Below are 18738 nucleotides of genomic sequence, written 5' to 3'. Positions count from 1 at the left end.
TGCTAAGTTACTTAGTATGTGGGCACCCTGGCACTAGCCAAGGTGCCCCCACATCGTTCAGGGCAAATTCCCCATACTTTGTGAGTGCGGGGACACCATTTCACACGTGCACTACACGTAGGTCACTACCTATGTATAGCGTCACAATGGTAACTCCGAACATGGCCATGTAACATGTCTAAGATCATGGAATTGTCACCCCAATGCCATTCTGGCATTGGAGAGACAATTCCATGATCCCCGAGTCTCTAGCACAGACCCGGGTACTGCCAAACTGCCTTTCCTGGGGTTTCACTGCAGCTGCTGCCAACCCCTCAGACAGGTTTCTGCCCTCCTGGGGTCCAGCCAGGCCTGGCCCAGGAAGGCAGAACAAAGGACTTCCTCAGAGAGAGGGTGTTACACCCTCTCCCTTTGGAAAAAGGTGTCAGGGCTGGGGAGGGGTAGCCTCCCCCAGCCTCTGGAAATGCTTTGATGGGCACAGATGGTGCCCATCTCTGCATAAGCCAGTCTACACCGGTTCAGGGATCCCCCAGCCCTGCTCTGGTGCGAAACTGGACAAAGGAAAGGGGAGTGACCACTCCCCTGACCTGCACCTCCCAGGGGAGGTGCCCAGAGCTCCTCCAGCGTGCCCCAGACCTCTGCCATCTTGGATTCAGAGGTGTGCTGGCACACTGGACTGCTCTGAGTGGCCAGGGCCAGCAGGGGATGTCAAAGACTCCTTCTGATAGGCTCTTACCTGTGTTACTAGCCTATTCTCCTTCCTAGGTAGCCTAACCTCCTTTTCTGGCTATTTAGGGTCTCTGCTTTGGGGAATTCTTCAGATACCGAATGCAAGAGCTCACCAGAATTCCTCTGCATCTCTCTCTTCACCTTCTGCCAAAGGATCGACCGCTGACTGCCCAGGATGCCTGCAAAACCGCAACAAAGCAGCAAAGACGACTACTGCAACCTTGTATCGCTGATCCGGCCGCCTTCTCGACTGTTTTCCTGGTGGTGCATGCTGTGGGGGTAGTCTGCCTCCTCTCTGCACTAGAAGCTCCGAAGAAATCTCCCGTGGCTCGACGGAATCTTCCCCCTGCAACCACAGGCACCAAAAGACTGCATCACCGGTCCTCTGTCTCCCCTCTCAGCACGACGAGCGTGGTCCCTGCAACTCAGCAACTCTGTCCAAGTGACTCCCAAGTCCAGTGACTCTTCAGTCCAAGTTTGGTGGAGGTAAGTCCTTGCCTCCCCACGCTAGACTGCATTGCTGGGTACGGCGTGATTTGCAGCTGCTCCGGCTCCTGTGCACTCTTACAGGATTTCCTTCGTGCACAGCCAAGCCTGTGTCCCCAACACTCTAACCTACAGTGCACAACCTTCTGAGTTGTCCTCCGGCATTGTGGGACTCCATTTCCTGACTTCGGGTGGACTCTGGTTCACTCCTCTTCTAAGTGCCTGATCCGGTATTTCTGCAGGTGCTGCCTGCTTCTGTGAGGGCTCCCTGACTTGCTGGGCACCCCCTCTGTCTCCTCATTCAAGTGGCGACATCCTGTTTCCTCCTTGTAGGAGGCTGGACTGGCTTGTAGTGAGTACCTAGAGGTACTTGCACCTTGCACCAGGCCCAGTTATCCCTTATTAGTGTAGGGTGTCTAGCAGCATAGGCTGATAGATAATGGGAGCTTAGCAGAGCAGCTTAGGCTTAACTAGGAGACGAGTGAAGCTCCTACAGTACCACTTAGTGTCATATGCACAATATCATAAGAAAACACAATACACAGATATACTAAAAATAAAGGTACTTTATTTTTATGACAATATGCCAAAAGTATCTCAGTGAGTACCCTCAGTATGAGGATAGCAAATATACACAAGATATATGTACACAATACCAAAATATGCAGTAATAGTATTAGAAAACAGTGCAAACAATGTATAGTTACAATAGGATGCAATGGGGACACATAGGGATAGGGGCAACACAAACCATATACTCCAAAAGAGGAATGCGAACCACAAATGGACCCCAAACCTAGGTGACCTTGTAGAGGGTCGCTGGGACTATTAGAAAATAGTAAGGGTTAGAAAAATAGCCCACCCCAAGACCCTGAAAAGTGAGTGCAAAGTGCACTAAAGTTCCCCAAAGGACATAGAAGTCGTGATAGGGGAATTCTGCAGGAAAGACACAAACCAGCAATGCAACAACGATGGATTTCCAGTCAAGGGTACCTGTGGAACAAGGGGACCAAGTCCAAAAGTCACAAGCAAGTCGGAGATGGGCAGATGCCCAGGAAATGCCAGCTGTGGGTACAAAGAAGATGCTACAGGACAGTAGAAGCTTAGGTTTCTGCAGGAACGACAAGGGCTAGAGACTTTCCCTTTGGAGGACGGATCCCTCACGCCGCGGAGAGTCGTGCAGAAGTGTTTTCCCGCCGAAAGACTGCCAACAAGCCTTGCTAGCTGCAAATCTTGCAGTTAGTGTTTTTGGATGCTGCTGTGGCCCAGGGGGGACCAGGATGTCGCCAATTGCGTCAGGTGACAGAGGGGGCGTTGTGCAAGACAAGGAGCCCTCTCATCAGCAGGCAGCTCCCGCAGAAGTGCCAGAAACAGGCACTACGAGGATGCGTGAAACAGTGCTCACCCGAAGTTGCACAAAGGAGTCCCACGTCGCCGGAGAACAACTTAGAAGGTCATGCAATGCAGGTTAGAGTGCCGTGGACCCAGGCTGGACGGTGCACAAAGGATTTCCGCCGGAAGTGCACCGAGGCCGGAGTAGCTGCAAAAGTCGCGGTTCCCAGCAATGCAGTCTGGCGTAGGGAGGCAAGGACTTACCTCCACCAAACTTGGACTGAAGAGTCACTGGACTGTGAGAGTCACTTGGACAGAGTTGCTGGATTCAAGGGACCTCGCTCGTCATGCTGAGAGGAGACCCAAGGTACCGGTGATGCAGTTCTTTGGTGCCTGCGTTTGCAGGGGGACGATTCAGTTCACCCATGGGAGATTTCTTCGGAGCTTCTAGTGCAGAGAGGAGGCAGACCACCCCCACAGCATGCACCACCAGGAAAACAGTCGAGAAGGCGGCAGGATCGGCGTTACAGAGTTGCAGTAGTCGTCTTTGCTACTATGTTGCAGTTTTGCAGGCTTCCAGCGCGGTCAGCAGTCGATTCCTTGGCAGAAGGTGAAGAGAGAGATGCAGAGGAACTCGGATGAGCTCTTGCATTTGTTATCTAAGGAATCCCAAGAGACAGAGACCCTAAATAGCCAGAAAAGAGGGTTTGGCTACCTAGGAGAGAGGATAGGCTAGCAACACCTGAAGGAGCCTATCAGAAGGAGTCTCTGACGTCACCTGATGGCACTGGCCACTCAGAGCAGTCCAGTGTGCCAGCAGCACCTCTGTTTCCAAGATGGCAGAGGTCTGGAGCACACTGGAGGAGCTCTGGGCACCTCCCAGGGTAGGTACAGGTCAGGGGAGTGGTCACTCCCCTTCCCTTTGTCCAGTTTCGTGCCAGTGCAGGGCTAAGGGGTCCCTGAACTGGTGTAGACTGGCTTATGCAGAAATGGGCACCATGTGTGCCCATGAAAGCATTTCCAGAGGCTGGGGGAGGCTACTCCTCCCCTGCCTTCACACCATTTTCCAAAGGGAGAGGGTGTAACACCCTCTCTCAGAGGAAGTCCTTTGTTCTGCCATCCTGGGCCAGGCCTGGCTGGACCCCAGGAGGGCAGAAGCCTGTCTGGGGGGTTGGCAGCAGCAGCAGCTGCAGTGAAACCCCGGGAAAGGCAGTTTGGCAGTAATAGGGTCTGTGCTACAGACCACTGGGATCATGGGATTGTGCCAACTATGCCAGGATGGTATAGAGGGGGCAATTCCATGATCATAGACATGTTACAGGGCCATATTCGGAGTTACCATTGTGAAGCTACATATAGGTAGTGACCTATATGTAGTGCACGCGTGTAATGGTGTCCCCGCACTCACAAAGTCCGGGGAATTGGCCCTGAACAATGTGGGGGCACCTTGGCTAGTGCCAGGGTGCCCACACACTAAGTAACTTAGCACCCAACCTTTACCAGGTAAAGGTTAGACATATAGGTGACTTATAAGTTACTTAAGTGCAGTGTAAAATGGGCGTGAAATAACGTGGACGTTATTTCACTCAGGCTGCAGTGGCAGGCCTGTGTAAGAATTGTCAGAGCTCCCTATGGGTGGCAAAAGAAATGCTGCAGCCCATAGGGATCTCCTGGAACCCCAATACCCTGGGTACCTCAGTACCATATACTAGGGAATTATAATGGTGTTCCAGTAAGCCAATGTAAATTGGTAAAATTGGTCACTAGCCTGTTAGTGACAATTTAAAAGAAATGAGAGAGCATAACCACTGAGGTTCTGATTAGCAGAGCCTCAGTGAGACAGTTAGGCATCACACAGGGAACACATACCTATAGGTCACAAACTTATGAGCACTGGGGTCCTGACTAGCAGGGTCCCAGTGACACATAACAAACATACTGGAAACATAGGGTTTTCACTATGAGCACTGGGCCCTGGCAAGCAAGATACCAGTGAGACAGTGAAAACACCCTGACATACACTCGCAAACAGGCCAAAAGTGGGAGTAACAAGGCTAGAAAGAGGCTACTTTCTCACACAACCCCCCCCCCCCAAACGAAGGACAATAAGGCTAACCTTGGCCAGTTGAGACTTTATTGTCTAAGTGGTGATAAGTAGAGAGTAGCTCTGCAATAGACTGGTTACTCCCTTTATCATCCACTATATGTTTACTTCCCTGTGGGGATGTAAACCACCCTGTTTGAAGTTTTTTAGCTAAGCAACAATTTGAAGATGTATGTTCAGAGTTTCTATCAGTAAGTTTTAGTTTAGAGCAGTGGGAATTGTCCACTGAACCTATTTGTAGTGATGGAAATGCCAGACAGGGATGCTATCTCAGAAAAGCCATAGCTGGGCAAAAACTTTGTCCATATGACTGGAAGAGAGAGAACAGGGATGCTGTTTCTCTTGGGTTGGAGCAGGGCAGGGATGCTGTCCTATGAGCTCCACACTAGGGCAGGGATGCTGTCCTAAGTGTTGTGAGGCAGTGCAGAGTTTTTGCACTAAAGTTTCTCTGGGAGGGTTGGAGGGATGCTCCATGTTAACTAAAATGGTGCTCTTTTTGTCACCAATGTTAGTTATCCCACAGAGAGGTACTTCTACCTCAGGGAGCACAGCTTTGCCAGCTGATGATTCACTTGGAACAGGTGCCACCCCAGGAGAGGTTTTTCCCACCACAGGAATGGTATCCTGAATGGCAGGGTGGTTAGGGGATACTGTGATACCCTTTTTACCTGTTGATGGAGAGGGATCCTGAGTTTTCAGGCCTTCTCTCCTTTGCTTTTTCATTTCAGTAGAAATGAGAGGGAACAATTCCTCTGGGATGCCCAGCATGGCTGCATGGGCATAAAACTCTACATCAGCCCAACCTGAGGCCTCTAGGTCATTACCTAAGAGACAGTTTACAGGTAAGCTAGGTGATACCACCACCTGCTTAGGGCCAGTAACTCCACCCCAACTAAACTGTATTATAGCTAAGGGAAGAAACTTAGTGGAGTTATGGACATCAATAATTTTATACTGTTGTCCAATGATGTGTTGTTCAGAAGCCACTAGGTTTTCAGTCACCAAAGTGATACTGGCACCTGTGTCCCTGTAGGCCAAGGCCTCAACACCATTTATTGAAACTGTCTGCCTGTACTTATCCATTGTAAGGGGACAAGCAGCCAGTGTGGCAAGGCCAATGCCACTAGGTGTGACAGAAACTGTCTTGGGACTGACTACCCCAGTTTCTATTATGGACCCATAAGTGAACCCAACTACACCCTTTGCTTGACTGTTGCCAGCAGTCCCACCACTAGTACCACTACTGCTAGGGGCACTAGAGCTTGATGTATTAGTGGTGGTAGGCTCAGGGGGTTTACCTGGACAGGACTTATCCCCTGGCCTATGGCCTCTGTTTTTACACACAAAGCACCAAGGCTTTTTTACTTGTGTAGGTTGAGAAGAAGAGGAAGAATTTGTTTTATCCCCACCCCCTGAAGAGTGTTTAAGATTTGAAGTGGGATCTTTGGTTTTACCCTTATCCCCATGCTTATCTTGAGATTTTTCACCATCTTTCTTCTTATTGCCATCTTTGTCACCCCCTGTATGAACCTTTCTGTTCACCCTTGTTCTGACCCATTTGTCTGCCTTCTTTCCCAATTCTTGGGGAGAGGTCAGATCAGAGTCTACCAGGTACTGGTGCAACAAATCAGACACACAATTATTAAGAATATGCTCTCTCAGGATCAAGTTATACAGGCTGTCATAATCAGTAACTTTACTGCCATGTAACCACCCCTCCAAGGCCTTCACTGAATGGTCAATGAAATCAACCCAGTCTTGTGAAGACTCCTTTTTGGTCTCTCTGAACTTTATCCTGTATTGTTCAGTGGTTAAGCCATAACCATCCAGGAGTGCATTCTTAAGAACTCTAAAATTATTGGCATCACTTTCTTTCACAGTAAGGAGCCTATCCCTACCCTTTCCACTAAATGATAGCCATAGGATAGCAGCCCACTGCCTTTGAGGGACATCCTGTACAACACAGGCCCTCTCAAGTGCAGCAAACCACTTGTTAATGTCATCACCCTCCTTATAAGGGGGAACTATCTTGTGCAGATTCCTAGAATCATGCTCTTTTGCAGGATGACTATTGGGAATACTGCTGCTGCCACCATGGGTTTCTAAACCCAGTTTCTGTCTCTCCTTCTCTACTTCTAAGGACTGTCTATCCAAATCCAGCTGTTGCTTCTTGAGCTTCAGTCTGGTTTGTTCCACTCTCAATCTATTGAGCTCCCTTTCTAACAATCTGTCATCAGGGTGGGTGGGAGGGACATTCCTTGACACAGAAGTGTGGTGAGAATGGACAGAAGGAGACCTGTCCCTTACAGAAGGCATCCTAACAGCTTGGTTAACAGAAACATCAGTTCTACTGTGGTGAGAATGAATGCTCTTGCTATGATGTGAGACAACACTATCTGTATGGTGTGACTCAACCTCAGTACCAACTATGCTAGGTTGTCTAGTATTGCGCAGGCTAGGAAGTTTCTTTCCTGAATCTTTTCCTAGGGGAGTCCCTGGATCAGATTGGGAACAATTAGCTACTTTTTCAACCGATGTGGCCCTTGTGGCCTTATCTTGTTCTCTAAGCATGTTAAGCAATAATTCCAAGGAAGGATTCTTCCCTACACTCAAACCTCTTTCTGCACAGAGACTCCTTGCTCCTTTCCAGCTAAGGTGGTCCTATGCAAGTTTGGACAGATCCACATGTTGGCCTGTGTCAGACATTTTTAGAAAGAGTTTAAGTGATAGAAAAAGAGAAAAAACTTTTCAGAACTTTTAGAAAGACAGAAAAAAAAACTTTTCAAACTTTTAAGAACTTTTTAGAAAGTTTAGAGGTACTTTTCAGCACTTTAGAAAAGAGGTGAGAAAAGAAATGCAAAACTTTTTGGTTAGGTGTACATACACTGAACTTGTTTTGTATATTTTTCTCTTATGAAAAGTACAATGACAAGAGTGGTAAGTAGTCTCAAAGCACTTATCCCACCGCTGCACAACCAAAGTAGGCGGGTGGACTTGCTTGTAGTGAGTACCTAGGGGTACTTGCACCTTGCACCAGGCCCAGTTATCCCTTATTAGTGTATAGGGTGTCTAGCAGCATAGGCTGATAGATAATGGTAGCTTAGCAGAGCAGCTTAGGCTGAACTAGGAGACGAGTGAAACTCCTACAGTACCACTTAGTGTCATATGCACAATATCATAAGAAAACACAATACACAGATATACTAAAAATAAAGGTACTTTATTTTTATGACAATATGCCAAAAGTATCTCAGTGAGTATCCTCAGTATGAGGATAGCAAATATACACAAGATATATGTACACAAAACCAAATATGTAGTAATAGTATTAGAAAACAGTGCAAACAATGTATAGTTACAATAGGATACAATGGGGACACATAGGGATAGGGGCAACACAAACCATATACTCCAAAAGTGGAATGCGAACCACGAATGGACCCCAAACCTAGGTGACCTTGTAGAGGGTCGCTGGGACTATTAGAAAATAGTAAGGGTTAGAAAAATAGCCCACCCCAAGACCCTGAAAAGTGAGTGCAAAGTGCACTAAAGTTCCCCAAAGGACATAGAAGTCGTGATAGGGGAATTCTGCAGGAAAGACACAAACCAGCAATGCAACAACGATGGATTTCCAGTCGAGGGTACCTGTGGAACAAGGGGACCAAGTCCAAAAGTCTCAAGAAAGTCGGAGATGGGCAGATGCCCAGGAAATGCCAGCTGTGGGTGCAAAGAAGATGCTACTGGACAGTAGAAGCTTAGGTTTCTGCAGGAATGACAAGGGCTAGAGACTTCCCCTTTGGAGGATGGATCCCTCATGCCGTGGAGAGTTGCGCAGAAGTGTTTTCCCGCCGAAAGACCGCCAACAAGCCTTGCTAGCTGCAGATCGTGCGGTTAGTATTTTTGGATGCTGCTGTGGCCCAGGAGGGACCAGGATGTCGCCAATTGCGTCAGGGGACAGAGGGGGCATCGAGCAAGACAAGGAGCCCTCTCAGCAGCAGACAGCACCCGCAGAAGTGCCAGAAACAGGCACTACAAGGATGCATGAAACGGTGCTCACCCGAAGTCGCACAAAGGAGTCCCACGTCGCCGGAGAACAACTTAGAAGGTCGTGCAATGCAGGTTAGAGTGCTGTGGACCCAGGCTGGACGGTGCACAAAGGATTTCCGCCGGAAGTGCACGGAGGCCGGAGTAGCTGCAAAAGTTGCGGTTCCCAGCAATGCAGTCTGGCGTGGGGAGGCAAAGACTTACCTCCACCAAACTTGGACTGAAGAGTCACTGGACTGTGCGAGTCACTTGGACAGAGTTGCTGGATTCAAGGGACCTCGCTCGTCGTGCTGAGAGGAGACCCAAGGTACCGGTGATGCAGTTCTTTGGTGCCTGCGGTTGCAGGGGGACGATTCCGTCGACCCACGGGAGATTTCTTTGGAGCTTCTAGTGCAGAGAGGAGGCAGACTACCCCCACAGCATGCACCAGCAGGAAAACAGTCGAGAAGGCGGCAGGATCAGCGTTACAGAGTTGCAGTAGTCGTCTTTGCTACTATGTTGCAGTTTTGCAGGCTTCCAGCGCGGTCAGCAGTCGATTCCTTGGCAGAAGGTGAAGAGAGAGATGCAGAGGAACTCAGATGAGCTCTTGCATTCGTTATCTAAGGAATCCCAAGAGACAGAGACCCTAAATAGCCAGAAAAGAGGGTTTGGCTACCTAGGAGAGAGGATAGGCTAGCAACACCTGAAGGAGCCTATCCGAAGGAGTCTCTGATGTCACCTGATGGCACTGGCCACTCAGAGCAGTCCAGTGTGCCAGCAGCACCTCTGTTTCCAAGATGGCAGAGGTCTGGAGCACACTGGAGGAGCTCTGGACACCTCCCAGGGGAGGTACAGGTCAGGGGAGTAGTCACTCCCCTTCCCTTTGTCCAGTTTCGCGCCAGAGCAGGGCTAAGGGGTCCCTGAACCGGTGAAGACTGGCTTATGCAGAAATGGGCACCATGTGTGCCCATGAAAGCATTTCCAGAGGCTGGGGGAGGCTACTCCTCCCCTGCCTTCACACCATTTTCCAAAGGGAGAGGGTGTAACACCCTCTCTCAGAGGAAGTCCTTTGTTCTGCCATCCTGCAGCTGCAGTGAAACCCCGGGAAAGGCAGTTTGGCAGTACCAGGGTCTGTGCTACAGACCACTGGGATCATGGGATTGTGCCAACTATGCCAGGATGGTATAGAGGGGGCAATTCCATGATCATAGACATGTTACATGGCCATATTCGGAGTTACCATTGTGAAGCTACATATAGGTAGTGACCTATATGTAGTGCACGCGTGTAATGGTGTCCCCGCACTCACAAAGTTCGGGGAATTGGCCCTGAACAATGTGGGGGCACCTTGGCTAGTGCCAGGGTGCCCACACACTAAGTAACTTAGCACCCAACCTTTACCAGGTAAAGGTTAGACATATAGGTGACTTATAAGTTACTTAAGTGCAGTGGAAAATGGCTGTGAAATAACATGGACGTTATTTCACTCAGGCTGCAGTGGCAGGCCTGTGTAAGAATTGTCAGAGCTCCCTATGGGTGGCAAAAGAAATGCTGCAGCCCATAGGGATCTCCTGGAACCCCAATACCCTGGGTACCTCAGTACCATATGCTAGGGAATTATAATGGTGTTCCAGTAAGCCAATGTAAATTGGTAAAATTGGTCACTAGCCTGTTAGTGACAATTTAAAAGAAATGAGAGAGCATAACCACTGAGGTTCTGATTAGCAGAGCCTCAGTGAGACAGTTAGGCATCACACAGGGAACACATACCTATAGGTCACAAACTTATGAGCACTGGGGTCCTGACTAGCAGGGTCCCAGTGACATATAACAAACATACTGAAAACATAGGGTTTTCACTATGAGCACTGGGCCCTGCCAAGCAAGATACCAGTGAGACAGTGAAAACACCCTGACATACACTCACAAACAGGCCCAAAGTGGGGGTAACAAGGCTAGAAAGAGGCTACTTTCTCACACTCCTGGGCTACAGCAGCATCCAAAAACCCTAAAAGAGAACCTTGCAGCTAGCAAGGCCTGTTTGCCGTCTTTCTGCGTGGGAACACCTCTGCAAGCTTCTTCACGACGTGGGACATCCATCCACCAAAGGGGAAGTTTCTAGCCCTCTTAGTTCTTGCAAAAACCAAAGCTTCTTCCATCCAGTGGCAGCTTCTTTGCATCCTCAGCTGGCATTTCCTGGGCATCTGCCCACTCTCAACATTGTCGCGACTCTTGGACTTGGTCCCCTTGTTTCACAGGTACTCAGGTCCAGAAATCCACTGTTGTTGCTTAGCTGGTGTTGGTCTTCCTTGCAGAAACCCCCTATCACGACTTCTCTGTACACTGCTTGCATTACTTCCTTTAGCTATTACTGCATATTTTTGGTATTGTGTACATATATCTTGTGTATATTTGGCATCCTCATACTGAGGGTACTCACTGAGATACTTTTGGCATATTGTCATAAAAATAAAGTACATTTATTTTTAGTATATCTGTGTAATGTGTTTTCTTATGATATTATGCATATGACACCAGTGGTATAGTAGAAGCTTTGCATGTCTCCTAGTTCAGCCTAAGCTGCTCTGCTATAGCTACCTTCTATCAGCCTAAGCTGCTAGAAACACCTCTTCTACACTAATAAGGGATAACTGGACCTGGTACAGAGTATAAGTACCCCTTGGTACCCACTACAAGCCAGGCCAGCCTCCTACAATGATGAGTAATGCAACAAAAAGACTCACAGGTGGCAGAGCAAGAGCAAAGGCCTTTGCGATCATTCACCAACAATCACAGACAAGTGTCAGCATGTATTGGGATGATCAAACTTGTAACTGTCATGCTCACCATACAAATTAGCCTAGAGCACTGCATAATATGACATTATCATCCATCACATGTCTGACTCCTCCAGTTTCCTATAACAAGCCCCCACCCAACCACATAGTTTCAAGTTTGAGCCAGGCAGCAGACACACACAGCAGCATTGCATTTCCCAAATCAAATAAATGACGCACCTCTCACCACCAGTCCACAGATTGGAGTAGGCCTCTTAGACTCATCCTCCCATTGGCGGTTATTATGAACAGTGCGGTTTGAACCGCCACGCCGTCGGAGGTGGTCATTACTGCCAACGTCATTGGGGTCCAGACCACCATATCCTGAACCACCCACCACCATGCCAGAATCGACCGCCAGGTTGACTGTAGGCACATTTGACCCGGTGGTGGAGGCCGGACCGGCGGTGGGATTGTGATCCCAGTTCCACCAGGGATTTCCTGGTGGGATGCCCCACCAGGTAATCCCTGGCAGAAAGCATGCAGGTGACAGGAATACTCATTCCTGTCACCTATATGTGACACACCAGCCCCCCTTGACAATATACCCAGCCACCACCCCAAGCTCCTAGATGCGACCCACCCCGAACCCTGAAAACCGACCCCAACCCTCCACCCCCAAAACCCCATGTAGGCCCCCCAGCTCGACCCTCACCATCCCCCACCCCCCACACCTACATACAAGTCCCTCCACACCCCAACCCCCTACATCCTCATGCACCCATTCACCCATATGCACACACGCATACTTACACTGAGACACACATCCCCCGACACATGCACTCACACACACACCCATGCACTCGCACACTCACACACATACACCCCTCTCCCCTTCCCTTTCGGGCAGCACTTACCTCTTCCGTCGCGCTGTTCCAGGAGGGAACGGGCTCCATGGAGGCTGCTCTGTCGGCACGCTGCACCTCCATACACAGCCACACCTATAACTGCATCATTATAAGCGTGGCGGTGTCTGGACTGACGTGGCGGTGAGGGTGGAGCAGCATATACCCCCTCTACCGACTGCCAGCCTGGCGTCCCTCAACACCATCAATGGCTGTGAAGCTCCAGGCTCAAAAATTTGTTGGGATGCCGACCACTGCCACTGCCGGCAGCGGACAGCTCCCGCCAAGTCAGAGCAAACACAACTCCGCTCCGAGCAAGCGAGAGCTGTCAAACAGTTCTCGCTTGGTGGAAGTGGCATTTTTGTCCGCATCCCTGCCTGCAGACATGCAAAATTCTCCAGGAGATACTTTTTCACGATAAATTTGGGGAAAGTTTGTTTTTCCAAGTCTCTATGCTTGTGGATTAACACTCACCTCACAGTGTTATGTAACAGTAATGATTCAGGCCCATGTGCTGACATTGTGCAAATAAATTCTTATTTTTTGATGGCACAGGAGGAGAAATCCTCAAATTTTCCCTTAGGTGCTGCAAAATATCTATAAGAGCCAACTCCTAGATGAAGTGCCCCCAAAAAGTCCTCATTATCAGCATCCATAGAACCATCATCTACTTCCAGTCTCGGAACCTTGGAGATCCAAGGGGACCAATCTGGCTCACAAAACTGCCTCAAAAGCAGAAGAAATCATTTGCTGTGGAACTTCCTAAGAAGGAACTCCCTTATAGGGACACAATCTCTCTGTAGGCATGGCATCCTCATGAAAACCCTTGTGCTCCACAATGGCAGGCAGCTATGACTCCAGCTTGCTACCTTTACTGAGAAAATGAAATCTTGTATCCAACGGAAGGATGGCAGCCAGCCATACTGGAAAAAAGCCAAGGAGGGCATACCGAAGGTTGTGCTTAGCATTTAACAATATATTTCTTATCACCGATAAATGCCGCAGTCTAAATCTTTAATAATTAGTGCATGCACCAAGGTAAAAGACAGCCCAGCAAGTAAAATCGGTCCCATTTGCCCAGCAGTTGGTTAGACTGGTCCTTTATTAATAGAAATCACTAAAGCAGATTTCTCAATATCATAAAAGAGAAAAGAAATTAGTAGAAACAAAAGTTATATGTTTAATATAAATAAATACTCTCATCTCTGGCAAGGAGAGTATTGAACTCTATTACACAGATGAAAAAGACAGGATGTGGCAATGACAAGTTCCTGTAATATACTATTTGGGAAGGATTTGCCACCATATTGAGTGAGCTTTTTGGGCTGGGCTATGTAAACAGTTATCTGTGAAGACAGAAAACTAATCTTTGGAGTAAGGACTAGTCGAGAAAGACAGACAAGGAGATAATGAAAAACCCTTCAGGTTTGAATGTGAGTTGATCGCCCATTCCACATTTTATTTTCATTCAAGCTGCCCATCCCTGAATTTGTACTGGTTAATGACATAAGTGAGTAAACAAAAGACAGACTTCGGCCTACATTATGACATTGGTGGTAAGTACCTCCTACCGCCGCAGCAACGGCCGGCAAAAGACAGTCGCTGCGGCTAACAGCCATCTGCGAAATTATGACCTAAGCTGGATTCCCGCCACAAGAAGGGCGGAAAGGCGGCTGTGGCCATGCTGGCAGATGGCGTTCAGGTGGCACTGCCACTACCAGCAGTGCTACGCCAGTAGACCTCCGTCGGCGGTATTATGAAAAATAATTCGGCCTGGTGGTGTTCTGCTGGCGGGTGCTTCTGGCGGTAGAAGCGCCCCATCCCCTGTCAGAAGACTCCCTGGATTCAGGTAAGTTAGGTTTCCAACAGGGGAGGGGGTTGGGGGGTGTTGTGTGTGTGTGGGCGGTCTGTGCATGAGTGTGTGTGTGTGCTTGAATGCAAATGTATGTGTAGTGTTGTTTGCATGCATATGCATGTGTGAGAATGCGTGTAAGTATGGATTTGTGAATGCATGTCTGCGTGTCAGTGTGAATGTGTGCGGATGTGTGCATGAATGAATGGATGCATGCGTGTATAAATCGTGTATATCTGTTTGAGTGAGTGTGTGTATGCGTGCTGTGTGTCTGCATGTGTGTGTGTGTAGGGGATTGGAATGGGGGAGCGTGGATGGAGGGGGTCTGGGGGTGTCTAGGTAGTTGTTGGGGGGAGGGGTCCTCCTATCAGTGTCAGGGAAGCAATTCCCTGTCACTGATAGGGCCTACCACCATGGTTTTCGTGGTGTTAAGAACACCACGAAAACCATGGCGGTAGGCAGGGTCAAAATGCCGGAGGAGGTACATTAGCAGCCGCCTGGCTGGAGATTCTTATCTCCAGCCTTGTGCCTGCTACCGCCATGGCGGTCAAAGTTGTACATTGGCGGGTTGGGTTCAGCCATCCCGCCAGTGTCATAATGTGGCGATATGTACCACCACCCTGTTGGCGGTACTACCGCCACATTACCACCGACCGCCGGTGTCATAATGACCCCCTTCATCTGGAGGGATTAGAGTTGAGCCATGGAAGTGGTTGGGCCGGCTCCATTGTTTGCACTCACAAAGCGATGTAGTGTTTGGTGCCAACTAACTGTTGCAGGCCTATTGTTAGATTTTTGCTGTTCACAGTTCGCTCTGCCTCAGCGTGTTGCTCCATCTGATCTGTTCATCAGTTGAGCAGTTGCGAAACTGATTGGAGATTGGATGTTGCTTTCCGTGGTGTAGCTACAGCTGGCATTTGAGCGGCTGTTTATGGCTTGTGGTAGAGGTTGCAGCTAAGGAAGGAGGAAGAACCTAGTAGAGCTTATGGCCTGCACTGTGTTTACTGCCTGTTTGCATAGCCGAACTTTGGAACTAGATAACAAGGTTGTTAAAGTTTGACAGAGGCCATCATTGATGCAGGTGGCTGGTGATGAGCGGCGTTTGGACTTTGATGTGGTGATATTTTAGGGCCTCACAAAAAAATTAAGCAGAGGAGTGAAAGAGGAGACCAGACAGCAGGGCAGAGTAGAAGGGTAAAGGTGACATTCATTATCAGCTTTAGGTCAGAAATTTAGCCATGAAACCTTAATTGCAAGGCCCAAACTGAGTGCTACGGTTGATTATGAGGGTAAGTAAGCCTTTTACGTAGTCTCCCCCGCCCGGATGTGTAGCCACTGTTCACTGTGCTCTGTAATGCAACCGTGCAAGTCACTATATAATTAGGGAATGGCTGGTAGTGACCACTAATCGTGCATTTGGGAGTAACAACAAAAAACAACACTCATGAAGTTTCAATAAAATTAAAATCAACACATATACAAAAGAGAATCCAGTGTGTCAGAAAAGTACAATTAAACACACCAAGTACAATAAGTATAAACCAAACATAAATTGACCAATAAATTGCAGGGACGCTTTTAGGTCAGCTTATAGAGGCTCCCAGTAGTTCAGAGTAATCATGTGACCAAGATGCTCTGCGTAGCTCATTATGATGACAACCATTCGTTTGGCAGCAAAAAAAAAAAAGGGTATAAGTGGACTTAAGGGCAAAAACAGTACTAAATACTATAGCTGGTTTTGCATTTAACAGCCCCAACCAATAGCAGTATCGGTTGGCCCTTTATCCCTGTGTATCTCGAGATAGATATATTCTGTTTTACCCTAAGTTCTTAAGGAAAAAGCAGCAGTTGTTCTCCTTAAAATGTAATTTATGACAACAATCTGTATCTGAGGAGTGTCTAGTGCGAATGGCACCACGCGGTCCGCAAGGGTGCAGCCATCTTGTTTTTCACTCAATCTTTGCAAACCTCTACCCCATACTTCATCTAACCCTATTTTTTTATTTATTGTAATTGTTTTTTTTTTTGTGTGTGTCTAATGTTTTTTATGTTGTTTTAATTTTGTGTGTGTTTTTTGTAACTTTTTGTATTTTGTTTTATTTTTCAATCTTGCTTTCCTTTTCCTTCAGTTTCTTTTCCATACTCCCACCTAGGCCATGGCAGAGCAGCAGCAGGGTAACATCAGCCGTCTGCTTTGTGGGTGGCGTTGCCGTCAAGGGGTGCAACCTCGCCTATTCTCCAGCAAGCAGGAAGTGGCAGCACTTGTTTTTTATGTGCAGCGCCACCACCCCTCCATGCTGGCAGCAGGCCTGGAAGCAGGTACCACCTTCAGGAGTGTCAGCAGCGCTGGGCTATGGTGCGCCAGTTGACCAGGGCCACCACCTCGTTCCAGCACACCACCCAGCAGCTGACAAACCACTGGGTGGATATCACCGACCACGAGCAAGACCTGCTTGACCTCCTAGGTGTGGAGATTCTGGGGCTTGGTGAGTATTATATTTTTACTGTGTTTGTGTTCTACAATACTATTTTTTTTCAAATGCATGCGGTTTCCACTCAGAGGTTTTACATTTAGTTTACGTTAGTTTATTATTTATTATGTGATCCAGTTAGAGCTATCCAGCTGCTTGGTGCTACATCATTTATTTTTATAGTTGTGGGTAGGCTCTCACTTTGGCTGATTATTTAAGAAGCCATTGCAAATCAGACTACTCTGTCCTCCTCCTAACTCCATAGTGAATTAGTGATATCAGTGAGTTAGCGTTTCCTGTGACTTTATGTAGCACGTACAGTCCCAAGCATTTTCACATTGATGCGAAGATGCATGCATTGATAAAAAAGGGAGACTGAGTTGGTCCATAAAGGGACTTGAGAAATGAGAACAGAATGAAATATCATTCATTGTAATGCATTAGTTCTAAATGTAGATTTTCTTAAAGACATTTGGAATAGGGAATTTAGGAGTATAGTCAACTCAATGATAGTAGATGATACTAATAAAGTACCATAGGCTATCTGATTTAAGTACAATGTTTTTGCATTTGCCTGTTGTATCATACTTTTGCAGAGATTAACGGTACCACTGATGTCTTTTTTTTTAACCTTCTTTCTAATCTTATTTCAGCACTCAAGGGCAAGAAGAATGGCACTGCACCGGCAGGTCCGGCAGGAGCTGGGGAGACGCCGACCACTAGCGCTGATGCTCATGGCTCTGCTAAACCTAATAAGTCCTATTATTTATTTAATATTATTCTTATTATTTCCCTTACTTTTACCCCCCACTTTTATACTATTTTTAGTTTTGTCCTGTTTATCATTTCTATACTGTCTCCCTTTTTCCCAACTCCCCTATCCAAGTTTTGTTTAAGTTGTTCCTGTTATCCCTGCATTATCTTTTTTACTGTCTTTCATTGACCATTTTGTATTCCACCCTTTTGTTGCTCTTAAATGATTCTGAGTCATCCTCAATCATAGGCTATAGCTCTGTCCCCCTATTATATGAAACTTTCGGTTGGCTTGTCTGCCCCTCTATCATGCAAAGCTTTTGAATGGCTTGTTTACCTGGCTTTTCTAACATTCCAACAAAATGCTCAGAGTGATATTTTTGACAGAAGATAATGCAGTTCTAGCCGAACTGTAACGATTGTGGTAACATTTTTTTTTAAATTAAGAATTGGATCTGGCATCTAAAAACTGTATACAGTTTTTTGTATAGGCACACCAACCACCAGTGGACTAGGAGGAGCCGGCTCAAGTTTGACTGCTGCAGGAGTAGATGGAGCAAGGGAGACACGGCGGTAGGATCAGGCTCTGGTAAGTCAAATTGCTTGCTCATTGACAATTACTCTTAATTACTAGCTACAGGGGTATCTTTGTGATCGGATTCATGAACCCCCTGCATTACAGCTACATCGGTGGTTGGGTTACTTATGGCCTCTTTTTTCTGCAACTCAACAAAAGCACACATAATACATGCTAAAAATGATAGCTTGATGGAAACGGGAAAGAACGGAAGGTTAAAAGAGCAGGATGGGTGAAAAGAGTGAAAGGAAAGGATGTAGGTGGATGAAAAAGGATGCATGGGTGAGTATTGGTATTGGGTAAATAGATGGATGGGTGAAAGGATGATTGAAAGAAAAGGTGGATATTGTGGGTACTGAAAGGATGGATAAAGGATTATGAATTTGGGTGGAAGGCTGGATGAGAGAATTAAAAGCTTGAATCATTGTGGCTATGGGTGTATATGAGGAAAGAATGAAAGGATGATTAAATAATTGCTTGGATGAATAAAGAAGGGAACTCTTCTTTTGTAGATAGATCTGTGACACCCCTTTATTCTTCTATAGCAGAAGCTCTACCTACCTGCCTAATCCACCAGCCTTACTCTGCAGTAGAGTAACTCAAGTTTCTTTACTTTTCTTACTGCCCAACAAATCAATTTGTTGGAAATAATTTGTGATGGTGGGGGAGATTTCAAGTTTGGCGTAGGGGATACTCCGTGATGAACATGCCAAATACAATCTATATAGC

General features: G+C 47.3%; 1 long non-coding RNA gene across 1 annotated transcript in view; it reads left to right on the top strand.

Annotated features, from left to right (window-relative positions):
* LOC138295464 (uncharacterized) overlaps nt 1-18738 on the top strand; it is a 119865-nt gene that overhangs the window by 69789 nt on the left and 31338 nt on the right. Inside the window, exons 3-4 of the long non-coding RNA XR_011203603.1 lie at nt 16338-16694; nt 17333-18021. This is a non-coding gene — a long non-coding RNA (uncharacterized lncRNA). The remainder of the gene's footprint in view (nt 1-16337; nt 16695-17332; nt 18022-18738) is intronic.

Source organism: Pleurodeles waltl, chromosome 1_2 (assembly GCF_031143425.1).
Source record: "Pleurodeles waltl isolate 20211129_DDA chromosome 1_2, aPleWal1.hap1.20221129, whole genome shotgun sequence".
In the NCBI taxonomy this organism is placed as follows: Eukaryota; Metazoa; Chordata; class Amphibia; order Caudata; family Salamandridae; genus Pleurodeles; species Pleurodeles waltl.
This window is presented reverse-complemented; position numbering and strand designations above follow the sequence as displayed.